Source organism: Ambystoma mexicanum, chromosome 4q, assembly GCF_040938575.1.
Source record: "Ambystoma mexicanum isolate Mex_15411 chromosome 4q, UKY_AmexF1_1, whole genome shotgun sequence".
In the NCBI taxonomy this organism is placed as follows: domain Eukaryota; kingdom Metazoa; phylum Chordata; class Amphibia; order Caudata; family Ambystomatidae; genus Ambystoma; species Ambystoma mexicanum.
The window spans coordinates 861,463,253-861,487,999 of record NC_090928.1 but is presented as its reverse complement, the minus strand read 5'-3'; the positions used below and the strand labels follow the sequence as shown (position 1 = coordinate 861,487,999).

Genomic DNA, 24,747 nt, shown 5'->3' with positions numbered 1-24,747 from the left:
AAATGTATGCACATTGAGCATCTGGATAATGAATATGGCATGTTATCTGTATGCCATCTAAGTAATATGTTCAGTTTACTGGAACCCATGCAATAAATTCACGTGTGCCATGCCACCGACTGGAGCCCAGTGCCTCCAACTGCAGTGCCTCTCACCGCACCCGCTAACCAAATGACCTAATGCAAACTGTGTGCGTTATGAATGGGTGCTCAGTTATCACTAGTCCCCCAGGTATGGATAAAGTTCCATTTCCCAATAGTTTTCATGCAAATGGTTGTATCGACATGTTAATTACCCAATATGAAGTCTCTCTGATTGATATCAGCTTGTGAGTAAATGCAAATGTTGCAGCAGTCGTGATTCTGACGTCCTACATTCCAAACAATGGAACAATAGTAAGTGCAACCTATTCATTGGCCAAAAATACTTATATCTCAAAATTCCTAATTTGGCAAATTGCAAAAACAAAACGTTACCTGAGCAGCTTTAATGCTGATCTGTCGCGGAACACTTTATTTTTGGTGATCTATATCAATGAAGCACAGCCAGCCCTTAATGGCAAGACCTAATAAGCAAAACCGTATACATTAAAAATAGCGGAATGGAAAAGCAGTGATTCTAAACGCCACGCAAGCAGTGCATAACTTGAGCTCCCTTACCCAAATTTACTGCCGTCTGCGCAAGTCCTTGGAAGTGTCAGCCAAACAGGTGCTCCCCTGCTCATCCAGAACCATCAAGGACCATATTTAAACCCTCGCTCCAGCCTTGGCGTTTTCAGTAATCACTTGCTTACCACTGGAACCTTCCCCTCTCTCCTCAAGCACTCCCTTATGCACCCCCTCCTCAAGAAGCCATCTGCCGATCCTACCTGTCTGGCAAACAATCGCCCAATCTCTATCACCGCTTTCCTGGGCAAACGTCGCTCGGGCTCTTAACTTGGGCGGCGGCCATTACCCACATCAGCGCATATTGCCTCAGTTCAATTTGGGGATTAAGTCCCTTCACATTGGATATTAATCGATACTTGATGCGAGACTGGGTCACAGCTTGCTTCACCCTTACCAAGTGGTTCCCTAGCCCATCCGGAGGTTGAGATACATGATAATATCATTGTTCAAGTCTTATGGCTGTTCTTGAGGTTGGATAGTGGGGGCTCGGATTGCCCCTATATTGTTTCCAGACGTTACTAAACAAGTGATTGCCTGGGGTGGATATGCCAGGAAAATCAAGGGTCAGATAAACTTTGTAGACTAGGGGCCTTATTATGAGCATGGTGATGCTGTCAAATGTGGCATTAACAGATCAACTGACACTTTAACACCACTTTGCCACACAGCCATATTCTTTGTTTGGAGGAATTTTGTCCACTTTTCCAACAAACATTGAAGGATTTACAGCTGGCAAATTTATGGTTTATAGTAAATGCTCTGAAATCCAAGTAGGGTACTATGGGGATTAACTCCGCCCACACACCACTCGTAATTTGGCAGATTTACCACCAAACCAAGTGGGGCTAATGGTAACAAAGGTTTGGCAGATTGACCATTCTTTTATCGCCGCTTGTATAACATCCATGTTTAATTTAAAGCACTACACTGCACCTTTACTAGTAGTAGTGACATGCTGAACGAGTGCTATTCAAGAGCTTTCCTAACAGCATGTGTTCTGGAACCGGAAAGAGCTTTGGTGGTGCCAGGACAGGCAACCCAAGCTAAGGAAAGACCAAGCAACCGTGGATGGGTTTGGTGAGTGCAAGTCCTTTCCAATGCGTCAGCTAGGAAATAAATGCCCACCGCTAGGAAATAAATGACACCCCCAGATTCCTTGAAAAATGAAACTTGCAACAAGGTTATCACTGGTGAGTGGGAAGTGCAGTGACAGGTCTTTTACAAACAAGGTGAACGTTGAGTAGTTTGTGTCCAGGGAGGGTTTCTTGCTTCACATGGAGCCTCTAGAGCACTTGCGTTCATCAAATGTCCCCAGTAATCTCAAATTGTCACATGTCGGATGGTGTGGTCCACCAATCCCCACCCTCTTCCTTAAATTGAGGCAAACGTTTATATTGGAAACGTTCTCTTCCAGTATATTTGCTGAAAAGGGTCACTTTCATACAGACAGTGCTGTTTACACTCACATTTTAGCACCAATGAATTGCCTCTAATTGGAAATCTGCAAAAAATATATCCTACGAATTGTGCTGGAATTCCATCTGTTCTTTCCATAGAATCGAAAATATATATGATTTTTCTAATGGAATCCTTTCTAAATTTTATAGCAACTTACTTGGATCAGAAGTAATAATTGGGTGCTCGCTTCGCATCAGCACATATACTAAAATTGTAACGATACTGAGAAGATTAGCATGGGCCCTGCACGCAAGGATGACACACAAATTCGTGAAGCGTTTCATATTAAAAAAAATAAAATTATAATTGGTCTTTAGTCTCATATGCTTACCTCCCTGCGCCTACTGTTTCTTTTAATGTGTCTTGTTTGTCCCCCTACCCCTGTGAGTCTTATTACTTGCATTTATCATATTCCAGATCTATTCACTTCAATTCAATAAGTATGTAGTATCCATTGATTCATGGTTAACGTGTATATTTCTTCTTTTCATAGACTTGATGTACTATATAATACCTGCTTAATTGTATGATATAATTAACCTATTTCACAGAAAAAGATTGCCTGCACATTTTGGCAAAACTGAAAGAAACTAAACGGCAGATCAGATGAAAAAGCAGAATGCATTAACTTTATTGAATTAACCAAGCAATGCATTTTTCTACCAACCTCACAACAATAAATTGGTTCACATGTTGAAAAACCCAATGTTCATTTTAAAATGTGTGACACAATTCTATTTTGCTACAGGAATTAAATGCATCCTCAGTAAACTATTTTAAAGAGTACCTTCCCAGGATGATAGCAATTCCATGTCACCTGCAGTGGTTCAGGTTTAAGTGTCTGATTTTCATTTTGTTTATTTATTTATAACGTGCTCCAGGCAGGGCGATCTGCATTTGGGCACATATCTTCATTTATAGAGTTAATCGTTTAATAGGTACGTCCCCAATAGGTCACTGGAACAGATGAATTTTTGAGATCTTTCCAGAACAGAATTAAAGAGGGGTTGTTTCTTATTTCAAGAGGCAGTGAACTCCAAAGACATGGGCCATATACTGAAAATTGTCTATCGCGCCTAAGAACACACCGAGATTGTGGAACCACAAGTCATTTCTTGTCCTTAGATCTAAGTGTTCTGGTGGGGCAGTATTAAGAGGTTTTATCAACCAAATAGTAAGGTGCCAATCCATGCAGACATTTATAGACCAAGCATAAAATCTTCAAATTGTTCCTTTGATCCACTGCTAACCAGTGTGAAAAGCAACAAAGGTTAGTTACAGGAGTGCATTTGGATGTTCCGGAAACCAGCCTAACTACAGTAACCAGTGCTGTCTCCGTTCCATGTAAGGGACGGAATTCCGATCAGTAAATATACAGAATGTGGTATTTCTCTTTATGCAGTTGATGTGTTACTACCTTCTCCAATACCTTAGATGGCTATAGCAATCCTGCCACTAGCCGACAATTCTGGAGAATTTCTGGATCTAATGTAGATTTCTTTAGCCGTGGTGTCAGTATGGTCATTTTCAGCGTGGATGGGATATATCCATTATTTAGCGAAAAGTGGATGGACGCTGTCATCAAATCTCTCATGTGTATTGCATTGTTCCTTTGCGACATACACCGGTACGCTGACAAACAATTGCACAGTAGGTCTGAGTTTCATGAGTCTCATTCCTCCTTCTTGGTGGGCTCAATCTGAAGTAGCTGCAGTTTGTAGGGCTTGGAAGCAGACAACAGCATGGATGGGTCCACCAGAGCATGCACCAAAGCAGCCTTCTGGAATTTGGCCAGTTGGACTTGGCCCAAGGTCACATTGGTGGTTCTATCCTCCAACCCTGTCTGAGCGTCTCGTCAGGATGCCAAGCAACTTGCCCTTCTGGGACTCCTCTGTGATCTATAACATTCTCATACTCATAGAAAAAACAATCTCCAACCGTTCATTCACACAATTTGGACATTGGGCCTGCCACCTTCCCCCTCTTCTTGGACAATATTGGATCCCCTATGTTCTCCTGCAGTCTTCTTGTCAACATTTCCTTCTTTCCTTTGCCTACCTTCTCCTGCGACTTCTCTTTGAAGTCCATTCCAGCATTCTCTCTTCTCATAGGGTCCTCTAAATCTTGAAAAACTTGATAAGTGTCATCTGAAATTAATCAGACGAATAACAGTGCACATGTGCGCAAACCTCCCTCCTTCACCTAATGTTATTCTTTCCTTCAATCCGTGTCTCTTCATCTCTGTTTTACACTTCCCCGTGCACATGTGGTTCCTCCTTCCAGCCTTTTTCTTCTTTCTGAATTCCTATTCCTCTGTGTGCTGTAAACTTACACCACCACCTGTATTTTCTTGAGGCCGTTTCATTGCACCCTTGCATTTCCTACCACCTAATTTCTGCTGCTGTCCACAACATCCTGATTTCTCATGAGGTTCCATTTTCCATGTCTTCTCTTGCTTTCACAATCTCTCTTGTACCTCCTTCTCTCCTGCATCCCTCACTTCGCTCTCATTCTCTCTCCCGTCCACGTCTTCGACTTGTTTGCTTCAACTTTCAGCATCCTCTCTTATCCTCCAGCTTGCCACTACCTCTCCCCCACTTTGCCTCCAAAACTCTGATACCCCACTGGACTCACCCATTTTTATATGGCTGGATGGTTGATAGTTGGTGCGCTGATGGTTTTACTAGCTTCACCTGTGGGACAACATGCCTGTGTGGCTGGGACTAGGTGAAATGTGCACTACAAATTCCCTATGTGTATTTATTCTGTTTGGCTCTGTAGCCTAGGCCCACAGACTGAGGTAACAATTGTGGGGGTAACCATATTGGAACCTGACTTTGCGGGCGTTATAGCATGGAGTCGTCTGCTCATGATAACCTATTATTCTCCTGCTCTCCACTGTCTACCTAGAGATATGCAGCTCTGTCTCTGTGAGGAATACCACCACCGTGCACTCTCCTGGGCTTTTGGACATTTGTAATTAAATGGCATGATGGTGGACAAACCACAGAAAATGTGTGGGGCAAATCCACCCACATTTTCCCATGCTTACACCATGACAAAAGCATAGACCTGTGTACTCTGGTGTTGACACAGCCTACAGGGGCAGTACGGACTGTTATATTTTGTTGGAATGTGACAGCCTGGAATACACAATGTCATCTCCAGGAAGGGAGAAGACCAATCTTCCCCCTACCATGGTCAGCTTGATTAACTGACTGACCGATGGCAACGCTGACCGTTGTCAAGCCGCCGTCGCTTAAAGACAGCCGAGACGTCTCAACAGTGCTTCAGAACTGCTGATCAGCATTGAGACAATGCCTGACTCTGAGATGCTGTGTAGGTCAGCCTTCAGGCGTTCATCCAGCTTTGCTTGCTGAACCATCTTGATGCCTGATACCTGCAGCTGACTTCCATCTTGAAATCTGTCACAGAAGCCTGCAAAGCGCCCTGAAGCCAACTGGACCCTATCAAGCACCAGGAACACCAACAGCACAAGGTACATTGCGGTTCCGCCTTTTGGTCCTTTCCAGAAGACCCCTAAAAACATATTAAGTCCCATTGCTCCCTTTGTGCCGAAGCCAAGAACCCTTAAACTGTTGTGGTTATTAACGATACCAACTACCCTTCTGTCAGTAACTAGAGTGCATCCCTTTTCCTTCTTTGAAACTGTCTGTCTTCTTCATTCCTTTACAAGTTGCGTTGTATTTTGTAGTGTTGCTAGAGCTGTCTGTTGTGATATGAATAAAGTGGATAATTTTGATACAACCTTGACTGGGCAGTCCCTTTTTATCATGGAGTAATAATTTTATTTTTGCTGTGTTGCAACTAACCAACGATCCAAAACTTTTAGGAGATAAGCCTGCTGTTCCGTCCACGTTACCAAAATTGGACAAGGATGTTTAGAATGTGTTTGTTATTCTAATCTGTTCTGATGCCTTCTGGTGTATGAGATGTGTCAGGCTGATTGATGTTTTAGAATATTATATTCACCCCTGGACCACTGATGCACGGAAGTTGATTTGTCACAATACCTGTGTGCCACCAGCACCCACCTGGTAACAGTGCAAGCAGGAGATTGATGCCATTTGTGGTCTGCAACCACCTGCCCCATAACAATAACATTTTGCCTCTCTGTATGTATGTGTGGTCTAAAAATGGTCACTGTTCTTATGGAAATTTCCTTTAGGGTTTGTGTAACTTCAGAGGGGTTCATATTCATATCCCTTAGAGGTAAATTACTCCCTCATCGCAATATGTGAAAATCCCCCCAGCCACGTCTGAGGCATGATGGGTTTAGTCAGGGGAAACTCCCAATGCCACCCAATGCCACCTGAGGGTCCAACTTCACTCCAATGGTGTTGGGGGCACCCTGCCTCCTTGGCTACCCCACCATCCACCTTTGGGGTTAAGCATGGGACTATGTCCCATACTTAGGGCCTCATTCTGAGGTGGGCGGTAAGGGATACTGGGCACCAGTAAGGAGACCGGTGTCGGCTATCCCTTACTGCCCAATTCCGAGGTCCCTTAGCGGGAACCATAAAGGACTGACCTAATAGCGCCATGGCTACCTCCAAAGCCGTAATGAGGTCCTTTCTGGGTCTTCAGGGCACCGTGACCCCAATCCAAACAGTCTTGAAATGTACCGGACCACTCAGGTTCCCACATACATCCCTGTTGAGACTTGAAGATAGGGTGTATCAGCCATTTTCCACGGTTTTGGTGGTTTTCGATAGCTCTGAGACATCCAGCTTTAGAACTGTGAGAGGTCTGTACTCAGAAAAACCTCACCCAAGAGATAGCCCATCACTGCCAACTCAGTCGAAACTCTTGATGTTACATTTTAAAAATGTACTTGGACCTTTGTGTACCTTTCCCGGTCCCCATGGACACAGGGGACAGGTACCAGATTCTCCGGAATGAGTTGCCCATGGTATGCCAAGTCAGCCTGGACTGCCAACTGTTTACTTGCTGGATCAAGAACTGTGGGTGTATGATATGTTCCCCCTTTGTGCAGCTGGTCTGGTATATCTTTTCCAAGGTTTTTGTCTGTAAGGTCTTTAAGCTGTAATATAATATCATAACAAAGGAAAGAGACGTACCAGGTTTCAAGTCTAACAGTGTTTCTCTGATGTTATGTGAGTAAAAAACAGTCCTAAAATAATAGACGTGTTCATAGGTTGCATGAATGAAAGAAATGTGTGTATACCTCATTGTACTTGATTACAAAAATCATTCAAATCAAAAACACTAAAACACGTAATACACCACATATAAAAGTAAAAGGCACATTTATATATCACAATGGTTTTACGCTATCCAAGAAAGCATATTACAATCAATAGTTCGTGGACATTGAACACCAGTCATGCAATAATAAAAGAATCTGAGTTTGCAACTGCCCTACTTGTTTCTGTCCCAAAACGGTCCCCAAATACTGGATATTCATCAGGGGCTGAGATATATTAAAAGGAGTATGTTGCTTCTCATTCACCTGAAGTGCCACATATATCTTCTGTAAAAATACAAAACACAGTGGAACACTGAATTAGTCCAAACCCTTGTGACTCTTACACTACATGCCATTAAACCTGGTGATATTCCCCAACACAACAAATATGTGAACAGTACCTGGTAAATAATCCATGGTAACGCAAAGCGATCCTGCTTTGCTCAATATCTTCACAATGAATGTGGATTCATTCAACGAATGGCATACACCTGGCTATTCTGCAAACCAAAATCATACACAGTGCACTTACATACACTGACTAAGTGGACTTTAATGAAAAACATCTACAGTATCAAAACCAGTGCCTTTACCTTATTATTTCTTGAGGGTCCACAAGGAAAATAATTCTTATATCTATCATCTAATTCTTAGTCTATTCTAGACAAAATCAATCTACAAATAAAAAATGCTGCATATAAGCACCTGAATGTAGCTCCTAGAAAAAGGTAGCCACTAAACAGGCTGCATGAATCACTGAATCAATACTTGCCAACTGATCAAGAAATGCCGAAATGCCCAAATCGCATGCTACTTAAAGCTGCACTGCCCGACTGAGCGCAACGGCCCCAAAGATGGGCTCTCCTCTTTTACATTTTATGTTGGTTAATGTCCTTCTTCAGAAGCTTTAACCGTTCCTATAGGAACATTCACAGAACATGCTAGACAGCTTTAGTCGTGGATTATTTTTCTGCCTGGGAGATTTAATCACTGACCTATTACAAATAAACAAAACAATTGTGCAATAATCTCTTGTGAGGACTGTGTAGTATACATCGAGATATGAGTTACATACCTGCCATGTATCGAAGACACCCTTCCAGGTCCCACTATATTTGCATGTCTACTTTTTCGCAGCTTGATAAATAAAAGGTAAAGGTTGATGGGTATTAGTGTAGGATGCCTCCTCCTAGGCAACACAGTTTTTACTAATGCTCCATTCACAAACACAGAGGACGAAATGGGCCGGAACTATAAAGAACTGAGGTGCACACTATTATTATTTTACTATTAACCTTTCTGGTACTTTTTACAACCCTTTTCACCATTCAGGAACTATTATTTTGGAAGTTAAGCATACCTCTTAATTTTACCACTCTACAGTAGGTACAGCTGAACAGTACATTCAAAAAGCCTATGACATCTCAGCTTGGAGACACTCTAGCTGGCTTCATCTTACAAGGGGAAGATGGAGAAGGTCATGCTCACATTCAGAAGGAATATCTCCTCACGCCTCAACGTCCCCTAATTTTAGGAAAACAGGTACACTTGTTATCTCAGTTTGAATGCTTGAATGTTATAACTGATAACAGCCGCCCAGGTCATTCACAAGGGAAGCTACTTCTATATCAGGTGACTAAGTGGGATGTGTCCTTTCTTGCCAATGGACAGACATATGAGCTTTTGAGATTAGTCACTTGGAATATTGTAATTCTTTTAATTTTATTTTTGCTATTTGTGTTTTGGTTTACATAAACCTTTCACATTATATAATTCAAACATCAGTCCATATAATCTAAAAGCAAATCATTCTAAATTAATTTAGTTCCCATTGAGATAAATAGTAAAAACAATCAATAGAATTTAAAAGGAGAACAATTTATTCCAAATTCCTTTTCTTCAAGTGGGTAAAGTATAAGTTATTGTTTTTTATAATGAGCTTACCGGTCGCTGTATTCAATGGAGTTGAAGAACTATCAATGAATCTAGTCTAAAAATATTTGCAGGAAATCCACTAAATAACTGTAGAGTACCAGTACATTCAATTAAAACATATTGCCAGGAATCCACCTGACCCCTTGTATTACAAAAACAACAGATCCTGCTTTCTGCAGACACCTGTAAGGGGTTCAACCAGCTGCACTGGAAGAGTGCGCTCGCGTGGACATTTTTTGTTTGTTTTAAAGAATAAATGATGGGAGATCAACCTCCGATAATATGTCGGGCCATTAACACACACATTTTCCACACTCACTGCACAGAAAAAAAATAGTCATGTATTCTGGGAGGACACAGCTTACCAGCGCCGCCCTCCCCTGTCATGTGTAGCTGACACATGACAGCCGCGGGTACATCAAAAGCCTGTGGCTGTGGGCAGCTTGATTAGAATTTCAATGCCCCACAGATTTGCATCTGCATTGTAAAACATTGCTGGTGGGGGCGAATACTGAAGAATGCTAATTAGCAGGCCTCAGGTAAGGCCTGGGTACAGGAAGTGGCAATGCACACCAGACATCAACACCTCTTTGTAATGCAATGTGTCAACCTGGTACTAACACCCCTCCATGGTATGAAAGTGCAGTGAATGTCCTGTCTGGAACTTCTCCTTTCAGAGCAGGGAAGTATGTGAAGTAAGAAGAAGGACTAATTTGAACCCGAGCTGAAGGTACAGTCAACCTTACATCTTCTGATAGTGAAGGAAGGCCAGGAGTTCCAAGAGGGAAGCAAGATACCTCCCCTAAACATCTACCAGGGAACAGAGGGAGATACAGGACTCAGAAGACCTGTCCAGCAATTCCAGAACCAGTACCTATCCAGCACACAGCGTGCCCTGATAGGTTCTGACAGCAAGCTTCCTAGGTGGGATGTGCCAGAGAGCCTCTGGACAAAGGACAAGGCTGTTGCCTGCTAACACCCTCCTGAGCTTTGGGCAATCCGCCGTGAAAGGACACAAGCCCTGTGAAGAAGCTAAGAGAAGTGCCACACAAGCATCATCCAGCATCCATCTTTTTAAGGACAATTTCGAGACAGTTGAATGCGCATCCGGCTGCACTGCTCACTGATGTCACACTGCAGTAACCAGAGCCATCTGAGATGCCTTGACCAGCATTTCAGATCCACCAACCAGCACAGAGACAATGATTCTTGGCCCCGAGCCACCACGCCAGACAGCCTGCACACGTCCGACCGGCCTCTCTTGCCAAACTGCCTGCCGCCTGGTACCCGCAGCTGTCTCCCATCACAAACTCTGTCTCATGGGCTGCAAAGCACCCTGGAACACCCTCGACACTGTCGAGCACCAAGAACTTTTTCAGCACAAGGTACATTGTGGTTCTGCCCCCTGGTCCTTCTCTGAAGGTCCCTAGGGACAGTTACAACCTTTTGCCCCTTTGGTGTTGAAACCAATAACCTTGAACTATAAGACTGATTACTTTACCAACTACCCTCCTGTCAGTATCCAGAGTGCATCCCTTTCCTTTGTGAAACTGTCTGTCCTCTGTGTTCCCTTACAGTATGGTTTGTAATTGGAGTGTGCTAGAACTGTCTGTTGTAGTAATAATAAAGTAGATATTTTTATTTAACCTTGACTGGACTGTACCTTTTATCATTGGGTAATAATTGTATTGTTTCTGTGTTGCAACTAACCAACGATCCACGACCTTGCGGGGATAATCCTGCCGTTCCGTCCACTTTACCAAAATTGGACAAGGAGGTCTTATAATTCACTTGTATTCCAATTTGTTCTGATCCCGTTTGGTGTATTAAAGGTGTGCAGTTGGTTGATGGTTTAGAAACCGATATTCATCCCTGGACCACTAGGGCCCTGGAAGTTGATTCGCCACAACACCCATGCAAGAATATTAATAATTTCACCGTTAGAGAGGATATTCATAGGAAACCTGAGATAGGACTCTCGATATATCCGACAGGGGAAATGTTTCAAAAAAGTCAGGAGGCTCCCTAATTTTCTCACATACAAAGGATGTTTTTTATATAATGCGTAAGACTTGACGGAGGGAGTCATTAGTGAACATCCAATCTGCCTCAAATAGCTTCCCTTTCACCCTGAAGAAATTATTTGTAAAATTGTCTAATGATATCCTTAAATCGGTCAGAATACTTCTGCCCTTGCGTGTCAGTTTGTTCAAATGGACGTATGCACTACTATAATGCAACCCTGGGGGGTGCTTCAAAGAAATGTATTCAGACCCCAGGTGGCCTAACATTGATTGGTTTCTGGACATGGGAAACGTGGTTATGCCGATGCTGCAAGCTGGAACCTTCTGGGCTTTCAGTGGCGTTGAGAATTAGCCTTAAAATTCTCTTCAAAATCTTCAAATGCATCCGTGGGGCTCCCCCTGCCTACCTTGACAATATGATATGTTATGTTATTTATCATGTGCTTAATACTCAGGTTTCTAAGCGCGGACCCGGGGATCGAACCTGTGCTACTCAATGACGTCTTGCTTCCAAGACGAGCATGTTGCCCCTGAGCCTATAGAACAGACTATTGATCCCTAAGACGCTGTCAGAGCAGAGGGTATAAAGTACATTCAACCTTAGGACCTTAGCTTTAGAATGCATTATGAAACTCTGTTCATGACAGCTCAGGTTTGTAGGGCTCTGTTGAAGCAGCATCTGTTCAGGCAGGTGTTAGGTTTGGTTTCCAGCAGAGTTAAGATCAGTGAGCATAGATGACTGATTTCACCAAGGCAATATATACATGTTTGAACTGACTTATTGAAACACAGAAGAGGGGAACATCTTTCTTCTGCCCATTCCATCCACTTGGCTGGCAGCCTTCCATCGCTGCGGCCTGTGGAGGCATGAGTTGCACCTGTTCCCGCCTACCCCCGGCCCATCCGGAATCACAGTTTCACCACTTTCTTCGGTAAGCTTCTATGACTGTGCAAACCTCTTTAATGAAGCACTTTAGCTTACGTACAAACAAAAGGTGCATGTAGCACAAAAAATATAACAGAAAATCGCATGCATGCATCTGTGTGTCTAGGTGGTGGGAAAGTGACAGATATTGATTACCCCAACTAGCACATGCGTAGAGGGGGTGGTGAATGGAGTGGCTGAGGACAGGCCGTGTAACTGGAACACAAACCTACATGTGTGCCCAAGCTCCAGAAGCACATGCTTGCTCACAATAAAGGAGCCAATCACGTGCTCAGGGTTTCCCTGCCTCATCTTCTCCTTAGTTCAGACTGGGGTAGGTTAGACGCTAGGGAGACTATAAAGACCCCAGAACTAGGCTGCCAGACGTTGCTTAAACCTGTGGAAACAGGACCACGTAAACCCAGCCCCATAAACATTTCACTGAGCAGAAATCCAGAAGTTCAAAGCCCCTCTGTTTGATTTACAAAGCATATTGATATAAGGGACCACAATACCTCCAGAAAATAACCCATGACCATATTCCCACTGGATCATTAAGGAAGGTGCACCTGCACCAACAATGGTCCTGAAAAATGCCGTACATCTGGAGGCATAGCCCTTTGAGTACTGGGTGCTGGTTTCTGGACCCCTCTCCAACCTAACCTGAGAGCAAAATCTAGTCCCCTGTGATTCAGAAGAGTTCCGAAGACAGAACTCTTCAGACACTGTCTTGATTGGCCCCTGAATGCTGCAGGTGACACTAAAGAATGCTGGATAGAGGACATCCCTGTAACCCTCATCGTGCTTCAGGTGGACTCTAGGCTTCCTCGTTTTTTAGGAAAACTAATGTATTCCACGCGACTTTTTACTCCCTCTTTCCTCCATTGTTTTTGTTTCTTAGTACACTGACGTGATAGCATTAAGATGCACCATGGTAACAGAAACTCTGCAAATAAATAAGTGGGTCTGGGATCCTTCTGTGTCAGTTTCTTGTCATAACCAGATCCCACCTGTCAGCAGTCTTTTGGTGCAGAGTTTGCTGTGGCTCTCTGACATAAGCTGCAGTTGCAGGTTCCCTATGGCTCCCGCCTTCCTACCATCCAAGCATGCAGAAGCAGAGGTCTTTAATGTAAAGGGGCAAGTAAGTAAGTACTGTGAGTAGTAGTTATCTGGAGTGCTTGCTAGAGGAGCTCTCTGAGAAGACTATGGTATTTACCCATCCACTATCTTCTCAATAACCCAATGCATCCTGGCATGTGAATACACTTCTCAATGTAAAATTGTTGTACGTGTCTTCCTATCTTGCCACTCACCACTTGTTGCTCCTAAGTCTCCTTATGTCATCTGTACGTCACCCGACCAGCGTTGTGACAAATGTTACTGTCACTCGTGTATGCCCTCCGTTGATATTCTGCTGCCTCCTCTCCTCTAGCCACTTCCCTCTATTACCTATCTTCATACAATGCACCAGCAACAAGTTAAGATGGCTGCCGTCTGATCATTTTCAGTGTGATGGCCGCCCATGGATTGCCAGAGCGCCAACACATGTTTCGCATACCAGCTCTCTCAGGCAGATGGGAAAAGCCTGGCCCAGGTATCAGAGACATGAAAACAAGAAGCACTCACCACACATCATCAATTTTGCTTGGGTACTCGGCAAAAGGGCGTCCTTTACATGCATGTGGGTGCTGTTCATCCGATACCCGCTCTTCGGATCCTAAGGCAGACTGTCTGGACAGCAGCCTAGGCAGAGGAGGTCTATATATATCTCGCACATCATTCTGCAAGCTGGCTACCAGGACATTGTCACGAGTTAGGATGCTCCTTCTGGTGGCTTCCCTTGCAAGATCCAACGCCGGTTGCTAGGGAACCGTCATGAAAAAAGTGTTTGTCTTTACAGTGCAGCCAGGAGCCCTCTGAGAGGAAAGTACTCCAGCAGCTCCTTAAATAGACTTCTCGGAAAATGAGAGTTTAGAAATAAAGCATTTCCTCCTGTGAAGGCCCAGATTGCAAAGGCCTGCCCTTCTAATCTAGTCACAGGCGACAGGCCAGAAGGACTGTGTAAAGATTCTTGAAACTAAAAGACAAGCAGGGATTTCTGAAAAGCGAGACACAGAGCTCCCTGCGCTTGTTTGACAAGACAGGAATTTTGAGGATGCAATTACAACAAGCACTGGCAATGCCAACAGTTTTGGCTTTGTGTAGGCATGGGAAATTCATTTGCCAGGCACTGCTGTAGTGGTATCAACTGGCCATAAATGGTAGCCGCTGCAAAATGGTGCGAGTACCTCGGCATATAAATTAGTGCCTGGCAAGTGCCTAATACTTATTGACAAGCCACAACTGTTGGTTTTGACAATGCTTGCTTATAATGTGGCACATTTACAGCTCCAATAAAGTACTTAACCCAGAGAAGACTATTTTGAAAAAAACATTGGCAGGCACTACTAGCACAAGTATGATGATAAGGCTTGACAAAGCTGTCTGAAAGAGATTCCAGGAGTGTGTGTTTTGGGGGGCGGCCGGAAGTGGGTGGGTCTGGCTATAGGGATTTGCATGGCCATGGACAGTCAATGGGTGGGTAAATAACAAAACAACACCTAAAAGCTTTGTGTGCCTCCTCATATGTCATTTCTCCTTAGCTGTACTCTATTGCAATAGTTTCGGCTTATAGTGCCACCTAATAGCCAAAACTAAAAACGCTAGTGCTCAAAATACTGTGGAAGATGTTATTATGCACATATTATAAACACATTCTTGGCAAAGCCAGAATATTCATACTGTGTATTAGTATTTAAGCAACAGGTCAACAGGTGCTAACATATTTGCAGTGTGTACATAATTTAAAAAATACAGATCAAGTTGGCAAGGATGAAGTAAAGAAACAAAGGCCGATTTAATGCATCCCCTTTGCTGACCAAGGATTGTACTTAGTTGTTTCTCTTCTGGATTATCTATCAAATCAATGCATCTTTAGCACAAAGTGAGTGAACAGAGTGCTGCCGTGCCCTGGTGATGGCATTCTGTGAACATACACAGAGAGTGGTATAGGTGAACACTGATGAGGCAATTTACCAGCAATTTGGAAACTGAATAATTATTGAAGGGTTTTAATTTTGTAAATTGTGCATATTGCACAAGGGACTGCACAATTTCACTGTTTGCACAACCGTTTGCAAAGAATGCATACACATCTGAGAAGCACTGTATTTATGTGCATTCTTTTAAACTGCATACTGCAAACAAAAGTACATGCCCGCCGCCAATGGTGTAGCAGTGTGAATGTTCTGGGTGCACATACGAATGACTGTGTGAGAAGATGTATGGGTCAGTGACTAGTGGGTGAATGTGTTTGAATGTGATTGTGTGCATGTGAGGTACTGGGGGGCCCAGGGAGCACAGGAGCATTGTTGGCATTTCCTTAAAGTGGCATGGTATGTTTTACTAGTAGCATGGGCAAAGCCAACTTGATGAGTATTATGTGGCTGGACTAGCATTTTGCAGCAGCCAGTTTAACCATTTCTTACTGTGGTATGACATTGTACTGGATATTTATGATAAAGGAGGCATGATACGTGTTATTACATGGCTAAAGCTAGATTGGCATTTTGGTGCAGCCAGTCTACACATTTCGTACTGTGGTATGACATTTTCTTTACTGAGCATCTATGATAAAGCAAGCATGATAAATGTTCACAGCATTTTTAATGGCAAAGTATGTTCCTATGTGGTGGTACTGGTATACACTGGCAATGCCATCTTGGGCATGTTTTCTTATCGTATCATTACTGCAATTATGCGCAAAGTAAACATCAATATGTTCTTATATGGAAATACTGGCATATATTGATTGATGCAGCCAGCATAGAAATGTATGGGCACAGCTAGCATGAACATTTACTTTATTATTTTATACCGGCATATATTGTGGGTAGAAGTATGAAAAGGGTTTGGGAAATGCTCCAGTGCACTGTTGGAGAATTGCATCTATAGGATTTTTTCATGAATTGCATACACAATCGATTACAACCTATCATTTTACCCAATTTCTTCCAGAAAGTGTGCTGTATATTGCACCATTTAACCCACTATTCAAAACATATTCTTGGGGGAGCGAAGACTTATACCTCTTTCATTGTTTCCGACTCCCTCGCTTCGCTCGATTGCTCTTGCATACTTGTAGCAAATATGTATGCCCCCTCCGAATAAAAAGATCACCTGCCACCAATGGCCAGATACCAACTGTGGTTTCTATGCTAGGTGAAATATTTAAGCTTTGATTAAAAAATATACTTGTGTCTTACTCCTAGCACTGTGTGAACTTGCCCCCTGCAGGGACATGATCCCCAAGAGCATTCTGCATATGTGATTGCCCAAGGTGGTGTAGAGTCTTGGACGTCCCATACTTTTTTTAGGGGAATTGAGAATTGTCGTACCTGTCCTAGGATGGTGACCTCTTCTCCCGTTTGAACCTCAACTGTATACAGCAGCAATTTAGCTGACCAACATGCTTTCTCAATGTTGTCAAAGTCCATGGGGTTACCCTCCAGTCGGGACCAGACTTTGTGATTAATTAGGTCCAAATTAATTGAAAATCGATTGTGAATGTCACTGCCTAAGTAAAATGCAGAGGGGACATCTCCCACAACCCAACATTTATGTTCTATGCTTTTGTACCAATGGACATTTTTAGCATGCACCTGCTAGGCAGGAGATGTTTGGAATTTGGAGTTTCCAGGCCCATTTCCCACTTATCAATCTACTTAAATGTGGGAATGGTCTGGTCTTTTGGGAGTTTCCTGATAATGCTTCCCTGATGAAGCTTCTTCCGTTATTCAGGCATACTGTGGTGAGAACAGGGTCTGCCCCCCACATATAACTGAATAGGAAAAAGAGATGTTCACCCTTTTTCTGGATATCGGTCAAGCTTTGAGCTGCTTTTTCATCACCTTTTGTCATGGTATTTGGGTTTTCTTCAGATCGTGGATCGGTATAACATTTCAGAGTATTTTCTTCCAGCGTGGAATGGCACTTGAAACTGGGAAGAGGGCTAATTTTCTAAAATGGAGAAGGGTTCCCATCACCAGTTGGTTCTCCAACCATAGATGAAAGTGATGTATGGGACTTGACGTTCCTAAAGTGGAATTCTATTTAGTCAGACCGTTGTTCAAGTCATGTAGAATGTGCCATTTAAACTCACATCATTTGTACTTTGTTCACGCAGTCAATCTGGGGTGATAACCTCCGGAGGAGGTCATTCCCCAGTAGACAAGGTGTGCCCTCTGGAATGACGACTATCACAGGGTGTTTCACCCTATGTCATCTCATTTTGATCTCCAGATCCGCAGTCCCTTCGATGGAAATATCATTTCCATCGAAGGGAAATATCATTTCCATCGAAGTTTTGGAGTTACCCAGGAAGAGGTGTAAGGGGAATTTGGTGACTCTCACCCCTTCCTGAATTCATTTGGTCAAAGGCCTTTTTGGACAGGTGGGTGGCTTGGGATCCAGTATCCACTAGCGCTGATAATGCACATTGACCATGTACCTTGATGGAGGCATACAATCTCCCTTCCCTCTCTTCAAGGGGGCAAAGAAAATGTGCATTTTGTCCCAGCTTGGCAGTTAATTTCTTTATTTTGAACTCCGACACTGTGTGATCTTGGACAGTTTTCTGTGTCGAAGTCCGGGAATCTGTAAGGAAAATTCTGCAGCCAGCAATAAATGCACTGAGGAAGTCCCCTTTTTACCCTGATTCTTTGCTGCCCCCTTTTCCTGGAGACAGTTGCTCGAGCCTGTTCTAAGTTAGGATCTTTTGGGAGCCATTTTTCCTTGGGAGGGATCCCCCCATCCCTGAAAGAGAATATTTTCTTGGCTCTTTCCTTTCAAACGGGATGACACAGACTTCCTCCAATAAATGGTTTTTCTTGGGCTCTTGATTTCTCCTACTTACCCTCTGTTCCCTAGGTTCCAGCTTTTCGGGGTATGAGATTTGTGATCAGGTTCAGAGTTTTCTAGGGGTTTTTCTTGGGTGAGAAAGGAAGTTTCTTCTAGGGCTTTGCATCCCTCTTACCCCCGGTCCCCCTCATCTGGAACCTGGTGGGTGTCAGGGTTTTCTGCCCATAATTGCTCCGGGGCACCGGACCTGGGTGTTCAGCTGTTCTAGGCAGTCATGTCCATTTGAGGGCTCTGCTGAACCTTCGGCATGTGACCCAGGTCTTGTGTCAAACATTGGACCTGGCGCTCCAGTTGAGACATCCTTTCTAGTTGGTATGGGGGTCTAGATTCATACCTTTGCTGCTCTCGGAAAGGGTAGCTGTCCTTTCTCCCAGAGTAGCTCGGTTATTGAGGTTTTCTCTGATAACCCTCCATCCTTGGTCTCCCTTCTCCCTGATTTGGGAATTTATTGTCCTGAAAGCAGGGAGAGAGAGGAGGACTGTTCTGGAAATTGGGGTTTGGAGGGTATCTGGGAAAGACGCTTAAGTAGAAGGGTGGAGTATGTCTTACCTCCTGAAGGAAGTTCTGAGAGAAGTTTTGAGGGAGGTTTCCTGGGGCCGTACTTACCTGAATGGACTCCCCTTTGTGCCAGATGAGTCCATACATACCCCAACATGGGATTGTTACCCTTGTACCTAGGGCTGATATAGTGAACAGTGTCAGGCGGAGGGTTGGTTGGATACCCTGCCTGGCTACTACCCTATTGTGATGGATGAGAGGGTCTCCTCTGCCCCTCATTCTGCTTATTAGAGGGAGGAGTATTTTTTAGACCCCCCATTTTCAAGTCCAAAATGGGGGTATTTATCACCTCCACCACGTTTGCGTCAGAGGGTGTGGTTGACTGTTTGGAATTTTTGGGGTTATTTTTGTTCTCAGATGGCTTTTGGACTTCATAAATCTGGGTAGCCTGTTCTATCACCCAATCCAGGGTCCTACACCAGAAATCCCTAACCAGGTGGGTCACTATGAATTTAGGGAGTGCATGGAAATAAGTATTAATGAACTCACGGCTATTCGTGCGCACCCATCTAGAGGTCTGGGCAAATGTCTGCTTCAGTTCATGCACAAACTCTCTAGGTGCCTGGTCTTCACAACACTGCAGTTTAAAGGCCACTTTGCGGGCCTCTTGAGGATTCCTGTGCATGGAGAAATGCTTTAAAATGGTGTTATGCTTGAACTAAAATGACGCTGGTGCGCAGTGCATTCTGGGAGCGCTCGGAGCTATGATGGATATTTACTTCATGCCGCAGTGAAAATCTGCACACATTTTGCTGAGTGTTAGATTCACGGTGCTGAGGAAAACATGCTTTCCAAACATGGTATGCGGTCAAGGACATTTCTGCTGGGAATGCTAACTTTGTTGTGGTTTGTTACAAGCGTGTTTTTAGAGAAGGGAGGCACTCTGCTCCTTGAGGGTGGCTGTCGATTGACCCAGCTGGCAAACGACGGCTGCTCATCAACTGCGCAAGTGCAATTTCCAGAAGGTTCGAGAACTGCCACCCCTTTTCGGGGTGTGTATATATGTGGAAACCCGGAGGTGGTCAGGTGAGATTTCAGCCGGAGGAGGACGCTTACGTCCGGCATTCCTGTGAGCTGTGGTGCTCTCGGCCTGGCTGTTCCCAGGGTCTTCCAGCCGCTTCTGGGCGAGATGAGGAATCCAGTTACGCTCACGGTGATGTATTTCCTTTTGAATTCTTTGCTTCCTCTGTGATTTATGTCTATGTTACTGCTGTGAGTTATTTCTATGTAATTACTGGTTCTTTTAAACTTTGAATAAATAGCCGTATAATTGCTGATTATCTTCTAAGAGTGTGTGGTTGCGAGTTATTGCGTCTTTCTGCATTCAAAGTATTGGCTCTATAATTGCACTGGTGATTTATGTTTTTCCGTGCACTCTGGGGAGAGCAATACATTTTTGGCGTCACAAACAGGATACTTGTGATGAGTTGTTCCGAGTATTCAAGAATCTGTTTGAATGTAGATAGGATTCGGTTATCTTGCAAGTGAAAGTAAGTGGGTAGTGAAGTTGTTTTTTTCCCTTTGTCGGTGTGTGCATGCCTGTGGGAGTGATTGCAGTGTGGAGAGAAAAAAAATATATATACAAAGATGTTTTGTTTTGTTTGCGATAATGAGTAGTTTTTTCAGGAAAAAGAGCGTTACCGCTGGTGGTGACTGCTCTGATGCTGTTATTCCAGGCTGGACTAAGAGTCCATATGATAAATTGGCCCAGGCGTGGGCATGTGGTGCAGGTCTAAGTGAAACATGGGATCAAGGATTGGGAGATGCCGATCTGTCTGATGTAATGGCATGCTTGCAACAAGTTCCAGTAGAAGGTGGCAGAGAATGTGCGGCATTAGGTAGGCGAGGTTGGGTTCTTTTGCATGCTTATAGGAAAATACATCAAATGAAGGTGGAAATGAAAAATGAGGTTTTGCGATTAGAGAGAGAGCTGGCTGCAGAAAGGCAGACTGTGTTAATGCAGCAGATTCAAAAGAAACTGTTTAAAGATAAGGCTGACACATATCAGGCTGTGGCCGAGAGGGCAGCAGTCAAAGTAGCCCGGTATATGTATAGGAAAAGACGGGGAGGGGTCAACAAAAGAAAGGTGGCAACTGTAATCGCTACCGCTGGTGTGGACTGGGATCCGGATAAGTGGGATGGTGATATTTTTGACTCAACCGGTCTAGAAAGTAGTTCCGCAAATGAGTCTGACTACAAAATGGAAGTGAAACAGAAAACAGTGGCGGCTAAGCCCGTTAGAAGATGGCGAGCCGGACCCTACCCGCAGAATCCTGCTGGCAGAATGGTGGATTTAACCACGCTGGAGGATTACACACAGCAGGAGGTTGGGGAAATTAGTACCTGTTTGAGTTAAAAATTAGGGGAAGCCTTATTGACATGGATGGTGAGATTGCTAGATGGGGGTGCTGCAGGGTTGTTGGTAGATTCTACGGATTCACTGCGTTTTTTACCCCTGCCAGTTGACACCAATGTACAGGAGGTCTTAAGGGCAGGACCGCCCCCTGACGCAAATGGTCAAGATACTCAGGTGTCTTTGTTGCACCTGGTAGCCCAAGCATGTAACCGTAAATACCCCATTACCACAGATTGGCCTAGCGAAGAAACAAAGTGGTATACGTTGAGAGAAGCAATTCAAAAAGTCAGAGAGCATGCTATGAAAGAGGCTATTCACATAGATGCTCCTGATCACATGGCAGCCGTGCCGCTCTCAGTTTCAACTCGAAACATGGTGATTAGAACCGCGCCACCCGCATACAAAAGTGTCATTATGACTTTGCTCGTAGGTATGACGGGCAAAGCTACTGATGAGGTAGCGGATGCCATTCGGCAGCTTGCAGATTTAGGGGAGTGGGATAAGAGCGATAACAAGCCACGGGAGAGAGAGGGGCGTAGTGAGAGAAGAACCGAAGGCAGGCAGCAAGATAGCAGAGACTCCCGAGTGTCCTAAAAGACATGTTTTTGGCTTTGTTAAAAGATGGTGTGCCACACGAAGAAATTGATGGCATTGAAACCAGAGTAATGTATGAGTTATACAAAAAACGAGGACTTGCAGCCAAAGAGCGCTATAAACAGGTTAAGCAACAGGTAGTCACCACGCCACAGGGGGACACCTCACCTTCTGCTCCCCCTGCCGATGAACAAGACGAAGGGTCTATGGGGACACCTTCCCCGTACCAGCCAACATACGCTGACTTGAGAAAGGTGGTGAGTGCAATGTTAGAGGCGGAGTCGAGTCACACTCATTCGAAGTTTGACTAGGGCTTCAGCCAACCTCCGGCAGCATCTGCCCGCATAAAAGTTGATAGGCGGCCTCATGTTGATGTTAAGATTTTTTGGGGGCCAGGAAATACACAAGGGGTGCGAGCATTGATAGACACTGGGGCAGAGGCCTCTTTGATTCGGGGCAATCCAACACAATTTAAAGGCAAACAGTTTACTATTACAGGTCTAGGGGGAAAGGAGACCCCAGCAGTACAAACGAAAGTGGAGATGAAAATAGGCAATTTGAATAGGCAGAAATACCAAGTGTTGATTGTCTCGATACTTGAATATATAATTGGCTTTGACATTTTGGAAGGGTTAACCTTGGGACTTGGCGGTAATCAGTTTGGGGTGAGTGCGTTGATCTGTACACCCATTACCCTAGGCAAATTGAAGATGCCCCCAGTGCAAGTGCCGGTGGCAAACAAGCGGGTAGCAATGAAACAATACCGCATTCCTGGGGGGCACAAGGAAATTTCAGACACCATCAAAGAGTACGTGGAGGCGGGTGTATTGCGCCCTATTACCACCGCATGGAACAATCCTCTCTGGCCTATTAAAAAGGGAGATGGGTCGTGGAGGATGACGGTGGATTACCGGGAGTTGAATAAACACACCCCTCCCTTAGTGCCCACAGTCTTAGATGCCATTACCTTGATTGAGAATGTCCAAAAGTTTGAGGGGACTTGGTATGCAGTGATCGATTTAGCCAATGCATTTTATTCTGTGCCAATTGCTGAAGAGTGTCAAGAGCAGTTTGCATTTTCGTGGAGTGGACGGCAGTACACTTTCACGAGGCTGCCTATGGGGTACATACATAGCCCGACTATCTGTCACCGGCTGGTGGCAGAGCACTTAGACATGATACCGTGTAAACCTGACATACAAATCTCTCATTACATTGATGATATTTTGATTCAGGGCAAGGATGAGCACAGCACAAAGTCAGTTAGATGTCATTATGGAAGGATTGAAGAAGGAAGGGTGGGAGATTAACCCGAGTTAAATTCAAGGTCCAGCTGAAACAGTGATATTCCTAGGGATTCAGTGGCATCATGGGCATCGAGAAATGGTGCCAAAAGCCCGACAGAAAATACTTGAATTCACCACCCCAATGAACAAAAAGCAAGCTCAGCAGTTTAGAGGGCTGTTTCGGTTTTGGAGACAGCACATTCCCCTTTTAGGGAAGATATTGGCCCCCCTCTACAAGGTGACACGAAAGAAATATGAGTTTCAGTGGGGGGAAGAGCAGCAAAAAGCCTTTGCGCTGGCTAAAGACACTGTGCAGCAGGTGCTTGATTTATGGCCATTGAAGGAAGGCGAAGTGGAATTAAATGTGTCTGTACAAGACAATTATGCTAACTGGAGTGTGTGGCAGAAACAAGAAAGGAAATGTGTGCCATTGGGGTTTTGGAGTCGTAAGTTGCCTGATGCTGGTAACTCATACACTCTGTTTGAGAAGCAATTGCTGGCGTGTTATTGGGCACTTGTTGATACCGATCAAATGATGGTGGGCCATGATGTATTAATGAGACCAGAAATACCAATCATGCAATGGGTACTGAGCTCTCCTAAAACGCATAGAATAGGATATGCTCAAGAAGCCATCATAATTAAATGGAAATGGTATATTCAAGACAGAGCCAAATCAGGGAAGGGTGGAGTTGCAAAACTACATGAGCAAGTAGCCAACATACCGCCCTCAGATTACATACCACCGGAAGTGCCTGAAAAACGTGAGTCTCCCGTGAAATGGGCAGTACCTTACAGCGATTTGACCGTGGAGCAAACAGAGCATGCTTGGTTCACGGTTGGTTCAGCTCGATATGTGGGAACTGAGCGGTACTGGAAAGCAGTGTCGTACAATCCCAAGACAAAAAAGATGTTGACAATGTCAGGGAAAGGGAAGAGCAGTCAGTTTGAAGAGCTTTACGCAGTTTACCAATCATTGAAACAAGAGACCCCTGGTCAATATTATGTGTACACAGATTCATGGTCAGTGGCGAATGGATTGGCAGTGTGGTTGCCAACTTGGCAAAAGAAAGGGTGGAAGATTCATTCAAAAGAGTTGTGGGGAAAAGAACTGTGGCAAGATATTGCAGAAATGTTATCACAAGTGAAGTCACTGTATATCATGTGGACGCGCATTGTGCCACAGACTCATTAGAACGTTGGTTTAATTCTGTTGCAGACGAAGACACCAAGATTTCATCTGTGGATGCAGAGGCTCAGGAAGACGATTTGGAGGGTTTGGCCAAATGGGCTCATCAGAAATGTGGGCACCTTGGAGAAAAGGGCTACTATCAGGTGGGCACAAGCTCGAGGAATCAGTCTTCCTTTAGAAGTGGTGAAAACGATCCTTTTGCAATGTCCAGTGTGCCAACACCAACTGAATAGACCTATCCCTCAGATTGTTCGAGGTAGATTGCGAAGAGGAAAATTACTAGGTCAAATTTGGCAGATTGATTATATCGGTCCCATGCCAATCAGTAGAGGTTGTCAGTATGCATGCACTATTGTGGATACATACTCAGGATATTTGATGGTTTTGCCATGCAAACGTGCAACACAACTGAACACCATCAGGTTGTTAGATCAGATCATACTACATTATGGAGTGCCTTTGCAGATTCAAAGTGACAATGGGTCACATTTCAAAGGCAAATTAATTCAAGAGTATTGTCAGGAAAAGAGCATTGAGTGGTTGTATCACATACCTTATTATCC

General features: G+C 44.1%; 1 protein-coding gene, 1 long non-coding RNA gene and 1 other non-coding gene across 3 annotated transcripts in view; 2 read left to right on the top strand and 1 right to left on the bottom strand.

Annotated features, from left to right (window-relative positions):
- LOC138468031 (uncharacterized) overlaps positions 1–14,034 on the bottom strand; it is a 131,722-nt gene extending 117,688 nt beyond the window's left edge. The window contains exon 1 of the long non-coding RNA XR_011268182.1: positions 13,867–14,034. This is a non-coding gene — a long non-coding RNA (uncharacterized lncRNA). The remainder of the gene's footprint in view (positions 1–13,866) is intronic.
- The window catches only part of TTC7A (tetratricopeptide repeat domain 7A), a 2,220,458-nt gene that overhangs the window by 795,330 nt on the left and 1,400,381 nt on the right, over positions 1–24,747 (top strand). The window lies entirely within an intron of this gene.
- Positions 2,306–2,416, top strand: LOC138468613 (U6 spliceosomal RNA). Its single transcript, XR_011268365.1, has one exon. It is a non-coding gene; the product is annotated as a U6 spliceosomal RNA (small nuclear RNA).